General features: G+C 36.7%; 1 long non-coding RNA gene across 1 annotated transcript in view; it reads right to left on the bottom strand.

Annotated features, from left to right (window-relative positions):
- Nucleotides 1–4,628: 4,628 nt before the first annotated feature.
- Nucleotides 4,629–18,884, bottom strand: part of LOC118012481 — a 20,292-nt gene continuing 6,036 nt past the window's right edge. Inside the window, exons 3-5 of the long non-coding RNA XR_004679723.1 lie at nucleotides 14,236–16,166; nucleotides 12,158–12,255; nucleotides 4,629–5,110 (exon numbers count right to left, since the gene is read on the bottom strand). This is a non-coding gene — a long non-coding RNA (uncharacterized LOC118012481). The remainder of the gene's footprint in view (nucleotides 5,111–12,157; nucleotides 12,256–14,235; nucleotides 16,167–18,884) is intronic.

Genomic DNA, 18,884 nt, shown 5'->3' with positions numbered 1-18,884 from the left:
GTTCCCCTTCAAGCCAAAAAACTTTAATAATGAAGAGGTTTTGCATCACATTAATAGAGAGGTAAAGATAAATAGTATATAGAAGTTTTCCAAAGGTAAATCTGTTCTTATATACAGCAGCAAATGTGTTCTTTATAAAGTTTTGCTTCCATACTCATTGTTTACAACCTTAGAACCTCTGCACAATGGAATTTTTAAATGAAATAAACACTTGAATATTATAATGGAGAATTTTATTTCACCCTTTCTAAAATAGGTTAATAGGTGGCACTGATATCTTTCAACTTCAAATGTAGTTGAACTTGCCTTTCTAAAAATAGGAATTGGGGGTCAAATAAAAAATTAAATGCACATCTATTTAAAGAAGAGTTATTCAAAAACAATGTTTACTTTATATAGTTTTATATTTAACACGTTTTAAACATAATTCTCTATCTCATCTTTTAAACTATAATTTGTCTATAATAATAAAGCCTAATTCTTTGGAAATAATGCTCAGTTAGCATAATTGGCACTTATAGAGTTTAAAAGTATATTATAGAATATTCTGTCACTTGACACTAAATTGAAATTTTAAAGAAAATGATGGAAATAGCTGTAAGGGGAAAAAAGTAGCCTTTTAAATCTAATTTGTTATGCACTGCAGTAGGGTAATGGATGCAATGAAAGTTCTTTTATGGAGTTCCCATGTCCAAAAGGTATTTAGGTAGCAAAAGATGTTAAGCAGACCCCCTGCAATCCCCCTTTAACTGAAGATAGCAGGAAGTAAGGAATATAGGTCTGTGTCCTCCTGATTTTTATTTCCTTAGGAGTACAACTTATGCAAAGGACACCTTAGGCTGCTTAGCAGATCACAAAGGGTGCACTAGACCCCCTTGCTGTCTGCTTAAATAGAGTGATCTAAAGGATGGCTGAAACCATACCGGGAGTTCAATCCTTCAGGTGGGTCTTTTCAAATTCCAATAGTGAGGAGTTACTGGAGAATTGGTAAGGATTTCACTAGGCCCCAGCAGGTTTGAGATCAAAAGCTTTGGTTAAATAAAAGCCTGTTGGGAAATCTTAAAACCTCTTTGTAATGTAACTTTAAAAAGTTAATACAAAGAACCCTTAGACTGAAGCCCCTAACAGCATGAACAAAGAGTATATCAAAACTGATTCCATTAAGAGAGAGCGGACATACAAATTCACTTAATTTAAAGAGCAATCCAGTTATATTACTATGTGAGAGAATAGAACTTATACCATACCATCCAGCCCATTTAGAAGATGTGCTCATTTTTTGTTACATATGCCAGACTTCATTCTTTGTCATTCAGATATGCTTTTTAAATAACATATATATTCATTTTCTGAAAACAGAAAGAGCGACGTGCATTTAAATTCACTCCTAAAGAAGATTCTTTTAAAACAAATTAAAATTAAACTTGATGGGGACCCATCAGTCAGTTGGCTATCTCTTTTTCATGGTGTCAAACTGCCAATTGCCCATTCTCCTTAAAATAATAAACCTTCAATTGATATTGATTGGTAGATCATTAATGAGTGCTTTAATTATAATATAATTTTTATAATTAATACCAATCCATTTCTTCACAAGTCACACACTTTTATTAACTGAACTCATCCATTAACATTTTAGTGATAATATTTTGCTCAGTCAACAACCATCCCCTCAAAAAATCTTTATTTGGTTTTAATGTCTGAATTTTGCAATTAGTTCTGAATCTTTCAAAACACTTTCATGTCTTCGGTGTGTCTCCCATTTTCACATTAGGTAGGTGAGACGGGTGCTTTTAGCATTGTTTACCTTTTTGTTTTTAATAAATAGGCATGCCAAAGCATACTGGGTAGGACAAATAATGTGCTCTTGATTGCAAAGCCATTTTGAGATGGCTTGGATTAGAACCTTTAGCTCCCAATGTCAAACCTAGAAATTTTTCAACTGAGCAATGTCTCACAGATCTCAGAAGGTGATTATAGCTTATGTTAAAAGATAAACTGAGGCATATGAACATTAAGAGTTTATATGAACAACAATTGGTTCAAATAGGGCAGCATCCAATCTAGCAGATAGAAAAGAGTTGTGTGGAGCTGTACGAAATGAAAGACTTATAGGCTGAAGGGAGCAGGAACAGGAAGGACTTATAGGCTGAAGGGAACAGAACAGGAAGTTACACAAGACAAAAAAGGGATTTGGAGTGCAAGGTCACTTCCCTTTAGGGGATAGCAGGGGCCTATCTAGTGCTCATCAGGGGATCCCCAACTGACTGGTTTAAGATTCCATTTCTAGAAAAACCAAAACTGTAATTAGGTTAAGTCTCAATTTTGGCATCCTAGGGTAATAGAAATGATTCCATCTTGGGCCTGCTGTCTAGTTTTTAACATTTAAGTCACACACAACTGTATTTGTTCCAAAGAATTCTTTTCCAAGTGTGGTCATTATCAATAGCAAATATCCTGAAATTCTCATATTGATAGATGGAGATACTGTGGTCTGTGTATCCATATTCAATTTCTTATCTGCATCTTCTCCTGTCTTCTTTGCTCGTACCTTCTTTTATTATTTGCTTCTACCTCTGTTCTTCTCTCAGTGTGTCATCTGATTAATGACAGGGAAATGAAAAAAAGGAGAGTGGCTCTGGGACTTTCTGTGGGAAAGATATAAAAAGCTTTGGGAAAAGGTCAATTATTCCTTGAATGAACCATCCCAGTGAGTTGGGGGTTTTTTTGTTTTGTTTTGTTTTGTTTGTTTTTGTTTTTGTCTTACCAAGTACCAGCAGGCCCTTAAAAAATTATGAACAAAGATCTCAATTAACTGGCTCTACTGAAAACAACAAATTTACATTTGTGAGAATCCTGCATCCTCACAGAGTCTCCACTGAAACAGCTGAGGCAGCACCCCACTCTTCACAGGTGTGCCATCAGACATTGGTCCACTCAAAGCTCTTCAGTGAGCTCCTATGGATGTCTGTCCTGATGGAATGTTGCCTCACACAGTTCCTCCATGCAATTTGCCATTTGTGATATATAAAAAACTTTAAATCAATAGTGAAGGGTGCATATGGTTGCTAAATCTTTGATCCCCAAATATGTATATATAAGTACGCATTGCGTGAGTATACTTACATCCATATTCCATATGGATTACATATATGCTCATACCAATATAGTTAACTGATGAGGTGTTATTCTGCTCCAACACTGACTCCATGCTCAGTGGGAGCTCTGTGACTAGGCTTATCCCAATTGGATATTTTGGATACTTTTATAGACATACTAAGACCTTACTATTCCTGAAGTTATTGCTTAATTGTTTAGTGGGCTTTGAGTTTTTAAATCCATTCCAATGCATATTCTAGTATTTGAATTCAAGTCTTGAATTTAAAAAGTTCAAAAATCACTCCTTTAGCAATAAATAACTTGAACGTAAAGGTACTCTTTGAACCCTTGGCAACCATCAGCAAGATTCTGGCCACTGAAGAGATTATTTTATTTTATTTTATTTTATTTTATTTTATTCTATTTTATTTTATTTTATTTTTAAGATTTTATTTATTTATTTGACAGAGAGAGACACAGCGAGAGAGGGAACACAAGCAGGGGGAGTGGGAGAGGGAGAAGCAGGCTTCCCGCGGAGCAAGGAGCCTGACACAGGGCTTGATCCTAGGACCCTGGGATCATGACCTGGGCCGAAGGCAGACGCTTAATGACTGAGCCACCTAGGTGCCCCAGAAGAGATTATTTTAAAAGTAGATGCTATGGAACCAGTTTTAGGACATTTATAATTTTGTAGTGGGTGGGATACCTGCAAAGATGACACACAAATTCAAGAATTGTTCCATATTGTTTCTTCAGTGACTACCACAGGACACATGATAGCTGTTTAATAAATGCTAACTGAGCTAATGAATAAAAAATAGATGAACAATTAGAGGACAAAATGAAACAGATGATTATGTGTTGAATTTTTTTCAGTGACCAAAGGAGAAAAAGCAAAAATTAATATCTAGAATTTTTCAAAGTGAAAATAGCTGTCTTTTCTCACTAATAAATAATGTATGTTCACTGGAAAGTGTTCAAATATCTCACAATAATTCCTCTATTAAAGAAAACCAGTTTTAATGATTTAGTATATGTTGTTCATCCATGCACATTGAAGGTTGACATTTTTTAAAACAAAACTGGAACCAAAATATATGTATATTTTGTTAAATGGCTAACTTTAAAATTTTAACAATATATTGCTGGTACCTCTCCATAATACAAGTGTCTCTCTTTAACTGCCTAAGGTAGCTTATATTTTATATATCTGATAATGTATTTAGCTCTTTTGACAGATATTTTGGTTGCATTAAATTTTTTATTCTTATAAAGAACATTTCAATAAATATCTTTTAATATTTTTCAGATTTCAAGTTCAGATTTATTTTCTTGGCATACATTCTAAGACATGAAATGGGCTTAAAACGTTGAAGTATTTTGGTAGAATTATTCTCTAAAAAGGTTGTGTCAGTTTATACCCCCACCAACTATGTATAAGCCATTTTCCCTATAAATTAGCCTGGATAGAATTCATTTAAAAAATCTTTGTTAATCTAATAAGGAAAATAATCTCATTGTTTTCTTTGTTCCTTACTGTTGTTTTAAATCTTAGACTACTAGGGAGCATTTAAATAAATCAGTTATTTGATAAATCACACATGGCCCACCCATGGAACATGTTCAGTACCAAATTGACTTCCCTCTCCTATCCAACACCTTACTGGAGTGTGTCTTTGCAGGAGATACGAATCAAGGAAATAAGATCTCAAAATTACGTTAAATGCACTTAGGAAAGATCAAATCTATGTGTTAAATCTTAAAATAAAAAGCTTTTGATTATTGACCACTATAATTACTTTTCATCACCATTCCGCTCTATTCATGTGGATAATTAAGTAAATAAAACAGTTCACAAAGTATAGACCCTGTTTTAGGATGCATTCTTCAAGTCATCTTGCTACTAGTAATAATAAGACAACCTACCTGTAACGGTTTTGAAGGCTCCAGTGGGATTGTCCACCACACCCTCAAGAAGCTGCTGACATGATGTGCTGTTGGAAGAAAGAATCTGTGAAACAAAGAGATGTGTCTAAGAATATACCACCAGCGACATGAATAAAAACCATTTTATATTTCCATAGTCCCAGTCTGTTTATGTGCCAAATCTTGTCATGGAAAAAGAAATTGCACTTTTATAATCTTATCTCAAAGAGTAAACACTGGTCTATATCTCTTGCCCGTGAAGAACGGCAGGATCTTTGTGGGAAGGTCCTAAAGATGTCATCTGTCTCTTTATGGACTTGGTCAGCACTTCCATGTAACCTGCCCCTGGATATGAAACTGTCTATATTTTGAAGAAAAAATGTAAAGATTTCCAGCCCCACTATTTGACTACTCATTATAAAAGGAGTGTAGTGAGCTACCTACTATGTTCACTAAGAGATAGTAGTTGTGTCAGCTGTCTATTGCTATGTAACAAATAAATGCAAAGTTTAGTGGTTTAAAACCCCACACATTTACTATTTCACAGTTTCTGTGGGCTTGGAGTCTGTGTCCAACCTAGCAGAGTCTTTTGCATCAGGGTCTTGCAGTATAGATGTTATCTGGTGCGACAGTCACATCGAGGGTCAGCTGAGGCAGGATCCACTTCCAAGCTCACTTTTACTAATTGGCTGGACTCAGTTCCTCACTGGCTATTGGAATGAGAGTCTCAGTTCCTTGCTGGCTGTTGGCCAGAGGTTACCCTCAGTTCCTTGCCATATGGTGCTCTCCAACATGGAAGCATGGTTCATCAAAGCCAGCAAGGAAGTCACTATGACAGAAGTCTTTTATAACCTAATCATAGAAGTGACATCCATATTCTATCACTAATAGCAAGTCACGAGGTTCAACCCATACTCAAGGGGAGAGGATTAGACAGTGCTGTGAATACGGAGAGGCAGGGATCGTTGGAAGCCATCTTGAAGGCTATCCACCACAAGTGATTTCTCAGTTAATGGCAGTAGAGGAGCCTGGGGGAAAGTAGGAAGGAGAATGCCAGGAAACATGGAGAGGAGAGGGATTCCTTGGGAAAAGGTGCACAATACCCCAGTGATATACACACTGTCAATAAACACGGTTGAGGGGCGTCTGGGTGGCTCTGTTGGTTGAGCGTCTCCCTTTGGCTCGGGTCATGATCTCAGGATCCTGGGATCGAGCCCCATGCTGGGCTCCCTGCTCAGCGGGGTGTCTGTTTCTCCGTCTCCTTCTACCCTTCCCCCCTGCTCGTGCTCTCTCTCCCTCTCTCTCGCTCTCTTCTCTTTCTCTCTCAAATAAATAAATTCTTTAAACACACACACACACACACAATACAGTTGAATCTGGACGTATTAGCTGCCTTGAGAAAGTGTGTTAAGTCCCAGGTCAAATTAGTATGTACCATGTCAAAGCAATAATGGCTCCAATTATGTATACATTGGGAAAAATCGAAACAACAGGTATTACTGGGTGATGATGGAGCAAAACCTAAGACAAAGACAATAATTGATAACAAAGAAACACAACCTCAAGCAAGAGGGAAAACATTCCATAGCCAATGTAAAAAAGATCATAACTCTTATTGCCTTAAAATGCTGTATCTAACCATTAACAGCAACAAAATGAAATTAATGACATTCAAAAGACTCTTAATCTGTATTTACCATATCAAACATATCCATATACCATTTATTTACCATTTGGCAAGTGGAAATTTTGAGTTTGTTTTGTCAAGAACATAGACCTAGGGGTAATTTAATGTTTACCCTTACTTTGCACCCACCCCTCACTTTGATAGGGCAGTTGGTTCAAGGGAGGGGTATATTTGGGGACCATAAAACAAAATATAGAAACAATAGCTTACTGATCCACACAGAAGTAAGGGGCTTGTTCTTATGATATCTTTGTTATCAGCACGGCTGCTCTAATAAGTTGAGCTAATCAGCTGAGCATATGCATGTATGGGTTATATACATATTCTTATGATAACAAAAATGAACAGAGATACAGCAGATAAATTGTCTTAACAGGTTATGCTTGGTTTTCATGTAAAAACTTACTAATTAATGCAAGTGTTGCGATCATTTTTATGACATTCCCCAAAGATGGCACTTTAAGGGTTATGCCATATGCTGATTGACAGCAGATGTAATTCCATACAATGAGACTGGATCATATTGTTTGAAGTGAGGTGATATTCATCTCTTGAAACTGATCAAACATACGACTGCATCAAACAGTATTACAACATAATCACGCCGTATGTGGGGACTGCCAAGTTTGATCACCATGTTGTCCTCCATTCCCTCGGACTTCTCTGATAGAAGTTGTGACAAACCACTGCTTCCACATTTTCCTTTAAGAACTGCAAAATCTAAGAAAAAAATCCTGCATAAAATTGTGATTTGGTTATGCTGTGTGAGTGTACATCTGCAGACTGCTTTAGAATAACAAATTTGCTCCTGCTAAGATCTCTCTAAATATACAAATAAACATGTAGTAAGGCCCAAGATAAAAAGTGAAGATTCCAAACAAGGTGAAAATAATTCACATGCCCTTTGTTTTTTTCAGCAAACTTGGAAGAAATCTTTTTTTTTTTTTTTTTTTTTTTAGTACTTTTCAGTGTCTGTAACTCCCAATGATAGTTTTTTTTCTAATGTGCTGTTTTGCAAAGCCACTTGATTTTTCTACTGACCTTGGGGCTCTTTTGGCTTCGGATGAAAATGATTAAGAGTCTGTTCCTCTCCTACTCGCAGTTGCTGCTGATCTTGGAAAGAAGGAGGAGGATGGGCGTGAGTGAATGAGGGTGATTTAGCTACTCGCTTGGTGGCATTCTTCATGGCATAGAGTCTGATAACACAGGGGTTTGTAGAGTGATGAAATTTAGGGACTGACCTTTTATTATCTAGGCATCTACCCATCTGTCCATGCATCCATGCATCCATGAATCCACCTATCCAATAACCTATAAAAGAGCCATTGAGATATTTTGGGGACTATGTTCCGGATAGTTTACAAAGAAATGGGGTGCTCAGATGAGAGTCATCCATTCATGATGATATTCACTGAGAGATATGTTAACAATCCTGATTCTCCAGTGTGAGTCCATGCAAGTCTCCAAGATGCCACCACCCTATCTGGACTTCATTCACTTGTGTAACTCTTCTCTAATCCTGACCTCTTAGGCTAAACATCCTGTCTTTTAGGCCTAAAGAAACCATGTGGCTCTTCCAGAGACTCATTGGGATGTCCAGAACGCAGAGGCTGTCTCTGACTGGTTACCCGAACACCCACACAGCCATCTGTCTTCTGCTGCTCCTATGTTATGGTGGGCACTGGGGAATCTGTGAGGCCTCTTTGGGTTCCCTCAAGACACAGGATCAGGTAGCTCTCTGCTCCCAGATTCCTTTAACCATGGGCATTTCTCCAAGCTTAGGTGTGGGAGGGTTAGACCAAAGTCCCTTCACAGAAGCACCACCAATATATAAACTCTGTGTTTCCCTTCTGACTGTTTTCTCCTTTTCTTCCCTTCTTCAACCTATCTATGGGGTCTTTATTTAATATGAGGTGAAAAACACTGGCTTTTCATCTATTTTTCCCAAATCGTTGGCTTGTGATATTAGTGTCATGCTTTGAGATCTTTAGGGCCTTCATGCTTGATATACAAGTACTCAGGATTTCAAAATTAATATTTAAGAATTGCCTCTTCCTCTCTCATTCTGCAAGAGAATACATTTCCTAAGCAAGTAAGGAAGAAAGTCCTAGCTGCTGCCCCAAGGTGGAGAAGGGCCACTATGTACCCTCTCTCTTACTTCTTTGTCTTCTAATGGGTTCATTTTGTTGTTTGACTTTTTACTTCCCTTTTCTCTGGATTTTTTTAGAGTTCAGTTGGCTGTTTTGTTTTGTTTTTTTTTTCCTAGTGTATTGAATGGAATAGTTAATTTGCTATTTTTAATCTTTCTTCTTTTGAATTATAAATTGTGAAGACTGTCCACTTACCTCTAAGCACTACTTACTCTACATCATAGATTTTTTTTTTGTTTGCTAGTGGTTGTTTTCTTTAAATTTGGGGGTTTTTTTAAGTTTCTATTTTAATTCCAGTTAGTTAACATGCAGCGCTGTACTAGTTTCAGGTGTATAATATAGTGACTCAACACTTCCACACATCAGTCAAAAATTTGCAAAGAAATCTAGACACAGAGTACAAATAAGTCATTTTTTTCTGAATACTTCTAAGTTGCTAACCTGCTGTTCTGTAAGCCCCAAACACTTGAATATGTTTTCTACAAATGAGAACATCTTCCTACTTAACTGCAACACAACCAGTAAAAGCAGAAGATGAACTTTGATACACTCCTGCCCTTTACTCAACAGACCACATTCCGGAGTCATCAACTGATGCAATAATATCTTTTGTTACCAAAAGATCCAGTTGAGAATCACAGGCTACATTAAGTTGTCATGTCTCTTTGGTCTCCTCCAGTCTGGAATATTCCTCACTCTGCCCTGGATTTTTATGACTCTCATGCTTTTGAAGATAAATCTAGTTATTTTGCAGAATTTCCTTTGGTTTAAGTTTGTCCGATGTTTCCTCATGATTAGATTCAGGTCACAGTGTCATAGAAGCAAGACTGAGTTCCTCTCAAATCATCACACCAGTTCATGCATGATTTCAATAACTGATGTTTTCTTTGACCTCTTTCGACCATCACAAAAGTGAAGTCTTCTAGGCTTTTCCAGCATAAGTTACTTCCCTCCCTTTTTGTGGGGAGGTACTTTGAAATTATATAGATATCCCGTTTTCATAAAACTTAAATTTATTCATTAATGTTGGTATGGTCTCATGGCTTCCTGTTTTACTTAATATTGTAAATTCTATAAGCTATTATCATATTACTATCTATATTAATTTTGATACTCAAATTATGGCCAATGGGGTCAGTAGGAGCCCCTTTAAGCTGGCTTCTAGGGCGTTTTCATATGTCCCCATCATTTTTTTTTTAACCACTTCATTGGTTTCTGGCACAAGGTCCAGGTTCTTCTTACACCTTTCCTCTCTCCAGCCCCAGAATCAGCCATTTCACTAGGAAGTCCTATTTCCTTTTACGGGACAATGGTATTTAGAAGCCAAGATCTGTGTGCTGTATGTGCTCATTGTTATCAGAGTGTCGCTGCTTCCAGGCCCTAACAGAAGACAGAACCAGGCAGTATATGTATGCCTATACCATATATTTACATCTAAATTTATTTCTATCTATCTATACATATTGAAAACCATGAGTTCATGCTGACACTTCCAAGTTCACATGTTTACTCCAGTTTTTTGCCTTTCCATATATGTAACTACATTCTTTATTAATGAGAAGCCTAGCCTCCATTCTTCTTCAGATATTTACTTATGTGATCAACCTCACTTTATGCAACCAATCTCCTATTCACACTTCTACACCCTTCCCCACACAGATGCCCTCCTTTTCCTGCTTGGGCTCTGATTTCTTCTGTGTGGACACTTTCTCACTGGGTGCAGGCTGATTCTCATGCCAGAATGCCTGCCATTCTTGGTGGATATTCTCCTCATCCTTCTTGGGCTCTGATAGCCTCCTCTGAGCCACTGCATCTCCACCTACCTGCTCTGTCCCCCTTAATAGCATTAAGACTGAATTATTCAAGAAGTGGAAGAAGTATCACTCAATGTTTACCATGTAATACTTGTATTATCCTTCAGTTCTTCAAGTCATAAATTAGTTTATGTGTATTTTGCATTTTCAAATGGATTTTTGTTGTTGAGTTCTAATTTAATGACATTGTATTCAACTCTATTTTCTAATTTCTACATTAATCTTATTTAGATCAGTTCTTGTATTTTTTTTGAGACTTCTTTGAGACCCAGTGAGTCATCAGTTTGGTGAATGCTTCAAGTTTGCCTCAAAAAATTCATATTCTCAAACTTTTGGGTTCAAGGTTCAATATATATCGATCATAGCAGGCTTGTAACTTGTCCAGATTCTATATATCTTTACTAAGATTTTTGTTTCCTTGATTTGCCACTCACCAAGGTAAGAGCCTTAAAAATATTTTCACTGTGATTGTATGTTTGTCCTTTTTTCCCCCTAAAATATGATCAGTTTTTACTTCATGTATTTAGAGTGTATGCTATTTGATGAATATAAGTTCAGAAGAAGTACATCATCCAGGTGACTTATTCATTTTATCATCATGAGCTGGCCACAATTAGTTATTCCTAACAATGTTTCAGTAATGATTTTTGTCTTAAAGTCTGTTTTTCTGATATTAATACAGCAGCACCAATTTTTGTTTTTGTTTTTGTTTTTTAGTTGATATTTGTCTTGTGTTTCTTTTCATAGAACTTCACTTTCAAACTTTTTATATCCTTAAGGTTTGAATGCATTTCAGTAGAAACTATTTACCTAAGTGTTTAAAATACAAATTCAATCTTTTAATATCTGTTTTTAGCTGAGCAACTTTAAGTTGTTTGTATTTATTGTAATGTCTTCTCTCTTTGGATTTATTTCCACCATTACATTTTGTGCTTTTATTTATTTTTATTTTTATGTTTTAACTATCATTCTGTTTTCCTTCTTTCTTGCTCTCTTTTGGGTCAATTGAGTTTGTTATCTTTTAACATTTCTTCTTGTTTGGAAATATATTTTATTTCCATTCTTTTACTCTCACTTTGTAAGGTCTAAGGTTAATGAATATGTTTACCCTCTTTTTAACTAATGCAAAAATGTAATGACACTTAAAATCTGCTTATTCTCCACTTGTCTTATTGTTTTTCAGACTTTCATAGCTACTTTGCTTTTTACAAAAAGAAGATAATTTATTGATTTCTAAATTTCTTATGACACATTCATATACATAAAAAGAAATGAAGAGTTATAGAATCATAACCTCTGTCCAGTATCTAACTTAAGAAATAAAATTTTACTTACATAGTTAAATTACCCAGTGTAGCTCTCCTCCCCTCAGAAGTACTTACTGCAAAGTCAAGAGATGTTTCATCTTGCTTTTATGCCCCAAATGGTTACTTCTATTATTTTATCCAGAAAATGCTTATTTAGACTTATTATGTACTTACCATTTTATCTTGTCACAATTGCTTCTTACATCTCATTCTTGTTTGGATTCAACTTCTTTCTATGAAGACCATTCTGACTTGGTTCTTTCAGCAAAGTTCTGTAAGTCATAAGATTTCTCACTATTTATCTGGAAAGAAGTATTTGCTTTTGACCGCATTCTTGAATGACATAGGTATAGAGTATGAAATGTACATAAATATAGAATTGTTGATTGACACCTATTTTCTCTCAACATTTTGCAGACATTATTTTATTTTGCTTATTATGTTGCAACTGAGAAGTTTGTTGTCAATCTCTTTAGCATTCCTTTGTAGATAATCTGCATTAAAAGGTTGAGGTTTGTCCTATTCCCTTTATTAAATCCTTATGAAATTTCTACTACAAGGGATTTTTTTCATTCAAACCTCCCTTTGTGTATATATTTGTGTGTGTGCATGTGTGTGTGTGTAAATTATATATACAAATATATGTATAACCTCAGATCTATTTTCTTTACAACCTCAGATTTACTTCCAAGTTCATGAATTCCACATAAACTGTATCTAATATGCCCTTAAAACCACTGATTGCATTTAACTTTGAGGGCAATATTTTACATTTCTAGAATTTCTAATTGGTTCTTTATCAAATCTGTATGTATCTTGTTTTTAATGCTTTTATTTTTCTTTCTCTAATGCTTTAGACATTTTAAATCCATATGTGTTACAGTCTCTCTGGTTATTATTACCTATTATTATCTGATAGTTTTGTAGTTCCTGGGAGTATAATTCTCCTGCTTTTTCTCTTTTCTAAATCTCTCAAGGTGGATTGTTACCTTGTATGTTTTGGAATTTTGAATGGTGAGCTCATCTTTGATCAGCTTCAGCTGGAGACATCACATATGGCCTGAGATAAGGTTGTATAGCACTAGATTTGTTCTCAGTTTGCTTCTGCTGGGAATACATTGACATCTCAACCTGGAGTCTTAGAAGCCATGCAGTTTGAACACCAAGCTCACTTGATTGGTGTTCAATCATATAAATCACATGACATGTCTGTGTTTACAAATTCTCTGGGAAGGCTTATTTTCCACCTTGCACCCAAGGCTAGATAGCTTACTTCCTTGTTTTCTCTTTGTGCTAGTTTGCAGATTATTTCCTGTCTACCATTTTACTGAAAGGGTAGCCCTTAAATGATCCTGGATTTTTGTTAAGTTTCAGTTTCAACATCCCTCCCGCCCCCCAACGCCCTCAGAATTTCCAAGGCCTTGTTTTCTGTGTATCTCTGAGTATGAAAATGAAAGCTCCTAGGCTAGGGTGATGGTTCTGAGACATAACCATCACCCTAGACTACCCCAGCTAGTTCGTGTCATTATCACATGAGCTGTGAGTTTTCTCTTCCTTTTGGTCCCTGGTGATGTTTCTTATTTTCTTGTGACCTAAACTATGGATTGAAGAGCATTTATTTTATTGTATCTAGAATTTTAGTATTTGTAGTTGGAGAATTTTTAGGGTATCTACACCATAATAATCCTGTAACTGGAATTCTCTTCTTGACATCCCATAGGCATCTCAATTTGCCACAAACCATTCTGGTGGGCTTCCTCACAAATCTGGATCTCTGCCAGGGTTTCCCATCTCAATTTCACAAACCAGAAAGCCATTCTGACCTCTCCTCCTTCATTGTCTAACCAGCCACAAAGCCCCCTTGATTCCTCTACTGAACATGTCCTGAACTAATCCACTTGTCTCCACCTCAACTGCCCCAGCTTTAGTGTAAGCCACCACCATCTTCCCCTGTGACAACCTCCTAATTCTCCTCCCCTCCAATCCATTATTTATACTACAGCCAGAGAAAACTTTTTAAAACCAATCTGAAAAATTTACTTTCCTGCTTAAAACTATCAATAACTTTCTATTGATCTTTAGATAAAAAAAATTTTTAAATCCTTAATATGGTGTATAAAGTATAAAGAATAAATTTCTGTTTTTGATTAGCCACCCAGTGTATGGTATTTTTGTTAGAGCAGCCTGAATGTACTAAGACAAACTGCCATAACAAAGTGCCAGACTAGCTGGCTTAGTTAACAGAAACTTACCTTCTCACAATTCTGGAGTCTTTGGAGGCTAGAAGTCCAAGATCAAGGTATGGATAGAGTTGATTTCTGGGGCCTCTCTTGTTGTCTTATAGATGGTTGTCTTCTCCCAGGTCTTCACATGATTTCCCCTTTGTGTGTGTCTGTGTCTGTGTTTTAGTCTTCTCTTCTTATACAGACACCAGTCAGACTGTTATAGGGCCCACCTCAATAACCTTATTTTAGTTTAAACACCGTATCTCCAAATACAGTCACATTCTGAGGTACTAGGTGGTAGGACTTCAATAGATGAAGTTTAGGAGAGCTATAATTCAGCCCATAATACTGTAGTAAACCTCACCAACCACCATTCTCTTGGCACTTTCCTATTTCCTCTGCTTTCCAGAAACTTCTCCGTAAGAAGTGAGCTTCTCTTTCTTACCTTAGGGACTTTGCAAAGATTGTTCCCTTCATTTGGAATGCTTCTCTCCCTGCCCCCAACATTGCTTAGCCAAAGGCTAGAGCTCAGCTTCAATGTCACTTCCTCAGAGAAACATTTCCTGACTCTCAGATTAGGTCTCTGTGTTTTGTGTTCTTTGCATCCTTTTTGTACCACTTCCTATAATTCTAATTAAATGATTAACTGTATAATTAGTGAATTTCCTTGATCCTACAATGCTATGAGTTGTTAGATGCACCATCAATTTCAAAACACTTTTAGGGAGAGGAAAGAAATACTACTCTATTAGTCAGCTATTGCTATAATAATGCTGCATTAAAAAACCACCCCAAAATTCAGTGACTTGAGAAAACAAGCCTTTATTTTTCTCTCATGAGCCTGTGAGTTGCTGTAATTCACTTGTACAAGACTCAATTCCAGCTTCCCAGCTCTGGGTTCCAGGCTGACAGCTGGGTTCAGGTCTACTTCATGTATCTCCATATGTTCCTTGGAATGCAGGTTACCCAGCCCACGGTATTCTCCTGGTGAGTGCAGTTCATGTGGAGGGCATACGCAATGCCTGTTAGAGCCTCAGCTTAGAATAGGTACACTGTCACTTCCACCCAACTTCATTGTTTAAAGCAAGTGACAGCCAAGCCTAAATTCAGCATGTTGGGGAGAGTACCCTGCCTCCCCTAGTAGGGTGCACTGTGAAGTCACTTGGAAAAGGGCATATGTGTAGAACGTATAATTCTATGATAAGAAAGAATTGGGAGCAACAATTCAATCTACCATAACTATAGTAAAGACTATGTACATAAATTTTTATTTTGTTGTCTTAAAATAGATTATCCAAATAGTTTGTCTCTACAAAGATATACCACTTTCTTCTATATTATGAGCAAATCTTCACAGTCAGAGCCTAAAGTATCTTCTGAGTCACTTGTGGTCACCAGTAGTTATGCACTACATATGACCAGTCCTTTATATAACCCAGGTGTGGGTCTGGACTTCTTTAACAGTTGTGTAAGTTTTAGGCAGACAGAAGAATAGTAGAGTCCCATTTGCACTCTCAATTTAGTTACACTCAGACAGTTCCCTCCCATAACGAACTCTCTTATTAATGGAAATTAAACTTTTTGTCAATAAAAATCAACAAATAGTTTTTGACAGATACTTGACACCTGAATGAGAACCCTTCAAATGCTTGAAACTCTCTAGCTTGCAAGTTCTACAACCAGTTTCCAGTGTCAATTGTACTGACTAGTATGTGACAGGCAATTCTTTTGAGTGTATCTTAATAACGAAAGAAAACACAAGTTTATCTCGTGGTGAATGCCTTTCCATCTTAGGGGGTCTGCAAAGGACTTGAGTGTTTCTAGATGACATTTAAGTGCGAGTGCATCATTTCTCCAGTGATGAATGTGAGCTTCACTTAAGCCATCTCGTAGCTCTATCTCCAGGTTTTTCTGCTGATGCAATAACTTTCATTTCAAAGTTACCTTGGAGTGTGATCCTTTGAAAGAAATTTGAAAAGACAATTAGAGATCTAAATTTAAGTTAAAATTCCACCCTGTATGGTGATAGTGGTGTAAATAACTCAAGCAAGAAAGTATTTGTTTAACAAGAGATACGATGTCAAATGTATCACAACTTATTCCTCTTCTTAATAGCTGGTAAGTTTTGTTTGTTTGTTTGTTTGTTTTTGTTTTTGTTTAACATGGATTGAAGGATCCATCCCAAGGTAACACTGGTGTGGTCATCTGAAATTATGTCCTGTGTTTCCTTAAGTCCCCTACTACAAGTGTGGGGAAAGTAACCCAGGCAGGGTGAATAAGGGTCCTTTTTACCAGGGTTTGAGTTGGATGCTAGAAATGATAAATTCTCTCTTCTGAGGTTGTAAGGATCATGTGAAATATACAAGAGTCATCGTTCCCACCACACACACATAGCCTTCTAGAGAAAAAAACCAAAACCAAAAAACAACAATCCAGACGATGACCTAGAGAAAAACAGAGAGAGAGAATGAGAGAGAGAGAGAGAGAGAGAGAGAGAGAGAACTGAGCCAGATCCCAGCTTGAGCATGGAATTCTCTCCTTAAGGCCCAAGATCATCTTCTAGGACTTTCTGACACATAAGCCAAATGTTATGCCTGATTTGTGTGAGTTGATTTTCATCACTTGTAATCAAATAGAGACACAGAGTCCTGTTTCAAAATATATCAAAATAAAATAATATTACAAAATAATAGCTGCGGGAACGGCATCATGGTTAGAAAAAAAGCACAATAGCGCAGCTCCCAAAAATAATTTCTGAATAACTCAAGTTCTTCATTTGTTTTTTTTGAAGATGAGGGGAAGAGAGATCCTTAAAAATCCCCCTGCACCCCCCTCCCCCAAGTGGTTCACGCGCAGCAGCTGCTTCTGCTCCTTTACATCTGTCTTCGAATTCCAGTCTCCTGTCTTGATAACCTCCTCCCCCCTCCCCAGATTTAACCTTTGGAACTTTTGTTCTCTCTCCCTTTCCTCCCTATTCTCATGCCTACAGCCCCAAGGAACTTGTCAGTCAAAGCAGGACTCTCAAGGCAGGAGAGCCTCAGGACACAAGAAACTGTTAGCAAGATGAGAAAAGACTGGGAAGGTCCACATGCTCCTCCTTTTCATCCCATTGCCCCCTTCTTACAAATGTTATAAAATGAAAAAAATTTACGCCTTAGGTTTGAGGTTATACAAATATTGTTTAACACATTTTTTCTTGCTAACCCCATGCCTTCCACATACATATTAAGTACCTAAAAACAATTTTTTGAGTCAACAAAGAAGAAATTACTGCCCAAATGAATTACTGAGTGAATGAAAAAGGAATATATGAATAAATGTAAAAATAAGACATTAAACATTTTGCGGAAATTATTACTGAGAAATTCATGGTCAATAAATGTTTGATTAAAAAATACATTTCTAAAACCCAAGTCTTTCCTTTGCATACATTTAAAAAAAAAAAAAGAATGAACAAAAGGACTTAGAAAGTAAAAGCAAGTCATCTATAAGCCAGAATAGAGTAGCACATTTTGTCTGCGGTTCTTGACTGAAAGTTATTAAAAATATTTAAAGATACTTAAGTTATGAATTGAAATTTTTTGCGAATAGGGTTAGGTCCTTACTGATAGGAGTCATTTCCATTCTCAATGCCGGTTTATGCATATGTGATGCAACAAGGCAAATGGGGAATTCTAATGGGCTTTTGGGAAAAGCTTTCCTTGATTGCAGAAAGAGACTCAAGCAAGAGAAAGTCCCTTCTCCTGTGTTTGGAAAGAAGGATGTGGTAAAAATGTGATGGCTGGATTGCTGTGGCCCTCTTGTGAACATGAGGGGAGAAGTCAAAGGGAAGGTAACATATCAGGATGGAAGAGTGGAAAGATGCAGCCACTCTACATCTCTACTTCTAGCTATCTGAAATGATCATTTTTCCTTACTGAGCCATTCAGTTGAGCCAATCTTTCTGTTTTTTTTTTGCAACTGACAGAATTCTAGTGGATAAAGAACCATATAAAAGGAAGACTAGACATCTGAGTTTGGGATTGAGGAGAACCTTACAAACTGGAGATTAAGAGGCAGAACCCAACCACTGTCTTTTGGCGGAAATAGTCTGGTGGAGCTGCTCCAGGTTGGATGGACTGGAAATCCAATGTTGTCTTTTTTTCCTCTGTTCAAGGCAAAATTCAATCCCCAGGCCTGACTACATTTACCAAGAAAGAATTAATTCCTTAAATAGACCTTTAGATTCTAATAGAAGCTTAGGTTGATGTTGAAAAGCTTAAAAATGTCAAGTGTCTACCACAGAAAAATTAGCCGTTTTTTTTTCCCCAAGGCTTCCTGTATTATGGGTTTCCTTGTTTCTTTGTATTCATTCTCAGACAGTTTCCATTTCTCCTAATCATCTCTTGTCCTTATTTCCCATTCCCATAAAATTCTATGCCTTCATTTTAAATCATGCCTTCTGCAATGTCACCCTTGTCTGCCTTCCCTATGCCTTCATTCCCCAAATGTGGAACTAAATCAAGCCAGTTTTGTATCTCAGAATTTCAGTGGTGATTTGGGGTTACAGCTGGAGATCACATTGGAATATAAGCTTAGAATGGAGTATAATATACTCCTTTAATACAAAAATAAATGTAATAATCAACTGTATCTCACCATGGGGAATTTGTTGCTGGCTATGTTATCTTTAAGAT

Source organism: Mirounga leonina, unplaced genomic scaffold (assembly GCF_011800145.1).
Source record: "Mirounga leonina isolate KUSES-001 unplaced genomic scaffold, KU_Mleo_1.0 Mir_151, whole genome shotgun sequence".
Taxonomy (NCBI): Eukaryota; Metazoa; Chordata; class Mammalia; order Carnivora; family Phocidae; genus Mirounga; species Mirounga leonina.
The sequence above is the reverse complement of the archived record's forward strand: the minus strand, read 5'-3'. Positions and strand labels throughout refer to the sequence as shown.